The 6,643-nt window shown below is 34.7% G+C and overlaps 1 pseudogene; it reads left to right on the plus strand.

Annotated features, from left to right (window-relative positions):
- Positions 1-2,556: 2,556 nt before the first annotated feature.
- On the plus strand, positions 2,557-2,661 carry LOC120888812 (U2 spliceosomal RNA; annotated as a pseudogene).
- The last annotated feature ends 3,982 nt before the right edge of the window (positions 2,662-6,643 follow it).

Below are 6,643 nucleotides of genomic sequence, written 5' to 3' on the forward strand. Positions count from 1 at the left end.
ATAATTCTTTTCACCTTTCTGTTCTCAAGACCACAACTGGTACTTGCCAAATTCATCCTTGGCCATCTATTCTAGACATTCTTTACTCTCAGCACCTCTGCCCCTAGATGGTTTACTAGGTGGAGTGACCCAGATCTTCACAGCTGCATGACTTTAGCTTGTGTGCATCAGGACAATCTCAGGCCTTCATACTGCATTTATCAATTTATCATAAAAATGGAAATGGAGAGTGAAAAACACATTAAGTTGATCATCTCGATGCTATATGTAAATTTCTTATCCTGTGTGTTGCAGAGAGCATATTGTATCCAGATAAACAGAATTAATTCTTCCTGACTGGTTGTGACTTTTCTCCTGACAATCTAATAACACAGGGAGTTAGAAATGAAAGGACAGTCTTAATCTGAGGATTAATGGGACTCTTACTGTGGTGTCTGGAAAAGAATTTCCTGTCTAGGAACCAGAAACCCTTAAGTCTATAGAGACCAAACTGCAGGGTTTTGAAAGTATGAATTCAGCAGGTCACTGAGAGTGCATACTAGGTTGTGTTTCACAGGAAGTAGACTCAGTTGGACATCTTATTGGAAAGTGCTCTTGGCATCAATGATTGCATAAAACCTAAGAAAATAAGTTTCAGCAAAGGGAGAATTAGATTGTGACACAATCACAATAAAGCTTCAGTTACTACTGCTGAGACTTTCTAAAATTCTAAGAAATCAAGACGGGTCGCGGTAGACACTCAAATGTTGTCCATATTTTCTTTGCAGAACTCAATTCCTCAGTTTCTTAGCTTCTGGTAATGGGAGCAGCCAATAGCTCTTAGTTATAAATGAGAAAATGAAGAGCCCTTTCCATTATTTACCTCAGCTAAAGAAAGTCACCTCAAGAAAAGTCACCAACTTTTCTTGGAATAATCCCCAACTAAACACTGATTAATGATTGGGCATAAAGGACAACTATGATGGCCTAAGATCCAGCATCCCCCGAGAAACAGTTCAGGCCTTTGTTGAAACTGAACTTCAGCTTGACATTTCTTTCTACTCAATCCTGCTTCCTTCTTAACACCCAGGCATTGATCCTGAGATAAACTCCTCAATAAAGTCAGTTCCTGTCAATCTCCATAACAGAATCAGATTCCCAGAGAATGGTTTTTGATGTTATAATCTACTTTTAACAGCTCTCCATTAAGGGAAATGTTCACTTACTCCAATAAGCAAATGCATCCAGTATTTTCATCTCAGGTTGCTGTGATTATAGTAATGTTTTTCCTGAGACCTTTCGATTTTCCAATGGATGAAACTGAAACGTCCCAGTAACTTTTCTCTGGATGTTAAGGACCCTGTTTTCAGTCTGCACACTGGATGAGAAAATAAGACCTGCCAATGTCTCGGCTTGGCACTGAATCACGAGCCACTCACAGCTTTGTAGATTCAAACAGCAATTCTTTATTCCTGAACTCACACCTGCCTCTACACAAACACGTTCTCGAGAAATCCAAAATCTGCCCGCCCAATTCACCTACTCCAAGAGGCTTTTTTCCAAATCTCATTTGAATCTCACGAGAACTCAACGGGAACAAGCAGCAGGAACACCCTATACCCAGCAGCAATAATCTTCAACCTCCAACTTCCCTAAAACCCCTATTGTCTTAAACCGGGAACCCTTAAACTCAAGGAGCGGATACTTCCTCAAACCTAATCAGCTCTAAACCCGGATCCGCCCTGGTCCTTGAGCAAGGTCACCTTACATGCAATGTCAACAGCGAAATTCCAAGGCAAGTCCATTTAACATGGGGTATGTTGGCAAGGAAATTTCGATGCGTCATTCCTACTTGGCAATGGCCCTCAGCAAAGACCAGTACTCTAGCTGTCCCACACAGAGACTTTCAACCCGCCCTGCTTTATTGCCTGCCTTCCCTCCCTCCTTCCTTCAACCCTCCCCTCCCTCCTTCTCTCCCTCTCTCCCTCCCTTCCTTCCTTCTTTCCCTTCTTCCTTCCTTTCTTCCTTTCTTTTGTGCTGGGGATTAAATCCAGGGCCTTTATCATTCAGCTAGCCCCCAGTCCTTTTTATGTATTATTTCTAAGGAAGGTCTCTCTAAATTGTCCAGGCTGGCCTTGAACTTGCAAGCCTCCTGCAAGTCTTCTGAATCACTGGGATCATATGCTGTACCACTTTACCTGGTTATAAATAATCCTGTTATTTTTGGTTTAACTTCTTACTCTGGACTTTACTGTTGCATCCCAGATTCTATTGTTTCATAAGAAGAAAAAGAAAACAAATGTTTCCAGAAAATAAATCTCTCATCTCTAAGCAGATGTTTTGTTTCCTGGCATTTTTATTCTATGAACTAAAGGAAAGGTGACCACCATTCTTACAAGTTTTTGTAAAACATTAGTTTATCCATATCCTGTGCTCAGTTTCCTGGTGACTCAACAGAACTGAGTGATTTTCTTAATCCTCCACTGTCTGCTTGATAAAAATGTAATACACATACTATATAAAAATAAATCCTTGGAACAATATAAATTCTAATTTTAAAAATTATAAATAATGGTTATTGCTTCTGGGCCTTTTGGCGAAGATCAAGTGTAGTATCTGTTCTTATCAGTTTGATAATGTTTTATTCAGCAATACTCTATGAGATTTATATATATATATATATATATATATATGAAAATTTTAACAAAACTATTGAAAATACAGTAGGAAATGGATAAGAGCTGAGGATACCAAGATGCTTTAATAGACAAATGTAATGATTTTAGTAAGTATCACATATAATAAAAAGAAAAATAATTAAATTTCAAATAAATTGATGCCTTGGTGAATTTATTACTAGTTATGATCATTCTTGGTGATTTTTAAAATAACATTCAAAAGCCACAGTTACTTTTCATACATTTGGAACTCATTTTAGTAGCATCATTGTAAACTGCTATACAATTTCTCCAAACAGTGACTCCCGGAAATCTTTCTTTGTTTTGTTTTGTTTTTTAAACAACATTTAAATATTTAGTCATAGAATCTTAGTTTTAGCTTCATAGATGGCATCTCATATACAGAGTTTAAAGACAGTTTTAATGGCTTTTGGTACTGCAATCTTGACCCCTGTCAAATACAAAATTTTTATATTTATTGAAACAATAATACACAATATACATTTTCATAATCCAACAATCTCTATAGGTACTAATATTGTTTCTAACACCATTTTATTATATCCAGGAAAAAAAAATAGTTTTGAAATCCTTTTTGCATTAACTTACTTTAGATAGATATTTTTATTCATGTAGTCTTTTCCTAAGAATTTATATCTTAAAGAAATTCTGTTTATGTGTTTGTCTATGTGGAAGACATTTAAAATTACAGTTGGTTACTCAAGAATGTCACAAAATATAATTTCTCTAGAGATTTACATGGATACATGATACCATTTAACAGGCAGCAAAATGACTGAGCCAATTAAATTATCGTTATGGTGTTCCCAAAAGCTCTTGTGTGAGACAATGCAAAAAAGTTCAGAAGTGAAATGATTGGGTTATAAGAGCCTTAATATAATCAGTGCATTAATCAACTGATAGAGATTAACTAGGTTTTAATTGTAAGTAGGTAGGGTGTGTCTGGAGGACATGGATGGCAGAAGGTATGCTCTTGGGGTTTATAGTCTGTCCTTGGTAAGCAAGAGTCTCCCCTCACCTCTCTGGTGCCATTTTCCCAACTGCTTTTCTATGCCACACCCTTCCACCATGATGTTCTGCCTCTGTTCTTGAGTATCTGGGCCCCCAAAGCCCTCTAACTAAAGACTGAAACTTTGAGCAAACAATAAACTAAAATTTTCATCCTCTCCTTTTCTGGTCTGGTCTTTCAGTCACAGCAGCAAAAAAGTAGGGTAAAACAGTTATTTTTAGATTCAGTGCAATTGGTCATTTTGCAAACTACATTGATTATCAAGAAATAAAAATAATGGAATGTAATGAGCATGATTACCTAAGTACATGTATGACTGCCCATATGGTGCGATGCTACATCATGTACAATCAGAGAAATGAACGTTGTGCTGCAATTGTGTACAATTAATCAAAATACATTCAGCTATCATATATATCTAATTAAAATAAATAAATTTTTAAAAAGGAAATAAAAATAATATGCTTGCTCTTAGAAACTGGTATGATATTTTTTAATACATAGACTAGAGGATGTACTGAATGTGTGTTCACTAGATATAAATATAGTATTTTTATTTTTCAAAAATAAGATCCCTTCATTTATCATGATTTTTTTCTACACAATATTTAGAGACTAAAAATGAAGAGAATATATAAATTTTTCCTAAAATCTTAACATGTAAAGTTGAAGAGGTAATAATGCTTTTTTACTGAAGTAAAATTCAAAGATGAATGTGCCAAACAATCAAAAGTTATAAAATGGGAAGCATATACTAAAGATTTTTTAAGAGTTTCATTCTTTAGCTGTATCTAAATATTTCAAAGAATTTTTTCCCTGACAGCTATTTTAAAGTATTATCTCCTAACAATTTTTCTTTTATATTCTCTCCTTCTGAAGTCAAAGAGCCTAAACTAAACAGTTCCATGATCTACTTTTCAAAAGTAAGGTTTTGTTTTGAAACTGAATTTGATCTCAGCTGGGTATTTTTTTTTTTAATAGTAAAGTATTGCATTCTGAGTTCTTACGCTGTTCCTAACAAAAATAAATGATGCATTGTTTGATTTATAGAAAATAACTGTTGGAAAGACTTTGTAAACCTAGAATTTTTGTTAGTTTATTATTTTATAAATTACATATCTATTTATATAAATTTTATATGCATATATTCCCATTCTTTAACATATTCCTTTACTTATTATAATAACAAAATGGCAAAAAAGGACAAAAAAATCAGACCTATCATGTATATTTGACAAAAAAATAACCATACTACTTTGTTGGCCAAGTATAGAAAGATCTGTGTCTATATATTCAAATATTTATCTGTAGTCATTTAGGAAATTCTCAAAACACATATTTGAGAATATCTTCCACACTAAGATACATCACATTATTGGTGGAACAGAGAGTTCCTCATCCCACTCATCCCATCAGTATCTAGAGGAAATCTCTGTGAAAGTTCTTTAACCTAATAATTTAAAATAATTGAAAAGAGCTTTAAGAATTATAGAAAAAAATGGACAGGAGTTTTTAGTGATGATTAGAAAAATTAATTACAGATTAATTAGCTGGGGTATTATCAAGAGAACAATTTGTTTTCATATCAAATGTTTCAGTCTGAAGCTCCACTGGGGTATTTTCTTTTTCTTTCTTTCTCTCCTGAGCACAGGACACGAAGAAAAGGACTGAGCTCACATTGAGATGACCGATTCTGATGCTATGTCATTCAGGAGGAAGAATGAAAAACACAGAGTCAGGGGGAATAGGAAAAAGACAATGAGACCAGATAGTATGAAGGAGGACAGAACAGGAATAAAGATGGATTCCATAATAAAGATGGAAATGATAAGAGTTTATAGGAAAAGCAAAGATCTTAGCTACACTATTTTTTCTGGGCCTTTTGTTGTCTAATGGTTATCAAAAACTAAGAAGTTATGTTCAGTGATGAGTGCTCATTGACTGGTATGACAAAGATAAAAGTGTTATCGAAGGAGTCATAAACTCTTGGACACATGAATTATTTAATAAGTCCTTTCTCTAAGTTTTCCACTGCACTGATTTAATTTGTAAGGCTCTTCTAATGAAATTTTAAAAGTTACCCACAAATATAGCAACAACTTTAAAGTGCACTTTCTAAACTTTCATTGATGTTAAATGCTTTGTAAGTTGCTCTAAACGGCAAATGTTCGAGCTAATGGCTGAAAGTTAGATGGAGAGTGTCTGTGGCTTTGTCATTTGGGGGTTGTGCTGTCCTGACACTCCTCCTCTGAAGCTGGAGCAGGCTGCTAGCTTTGGGCTTCCGCAATCTTTATCCTTGCTCTGATAGAGCGGGCATGTAAATCAAGTCCATCTGTCTGTTTCTCTTTTACATTGGGCTTTTAATTCATTGTGATAGATTTTGTCTTTCAAGTCATGTCAGACCCACTGGGATTGATGCGCTTTTCATCTGTCACTCTCTTCACACTGTTTGATTAAATTGGTTCTCTTGCTTTCAGGGAGACAGGCTAAAAGCCTAAGAGGCCATTTCTAGCTCAAATGTGTGATTCAACTTTTTTTACTCTCTGAATTCTAGTCATTAGCCTGGGTTTGGATATAAAGGAATTGCTATAATCTGTAATTTTGTCCTCTAACACCCTTTGAAGGCAAGAATTTTAAGTGAAATACCACAGTATATAGTGGTATGGTTTTACACAGATGATAAAAAATTCATTTCTCAGAAGAGATTTTGCATTTCATTATGTTCCTTTGGCGGTGGGGGGAAAACACATAGCATATTTAAAATGAAATAAATATAAACATTCTTCAAGAAAATGTATAGTTGTTATATCACAATTCTTTTTCCATGATATAACTAAAAATTATATTGACTTAATATAAGAGGTATGACACTAATGAAATATTCTAAATGTATTAAGAGCTAGAGTTTCCAATTCTGCAATTTAGAGCTAAGTCCAAATTCTGACTGTGCTTCACG

Source organism: Ictidomys tridecemlineatus, chromosome 6 (genome assembly GCF_052094955.1).
Source record: "Ictidomys tridecemlineatus isolate mIctTri1 chromosome 6, mIctTri1.hap1, whole genome shotgun sequence".
NCBI lineage: Eukaryota > Metazoa > Chordata > Mammalia > Rodentia > Sciuridae > Ictidomys > Ictidomys tridecemlineatus.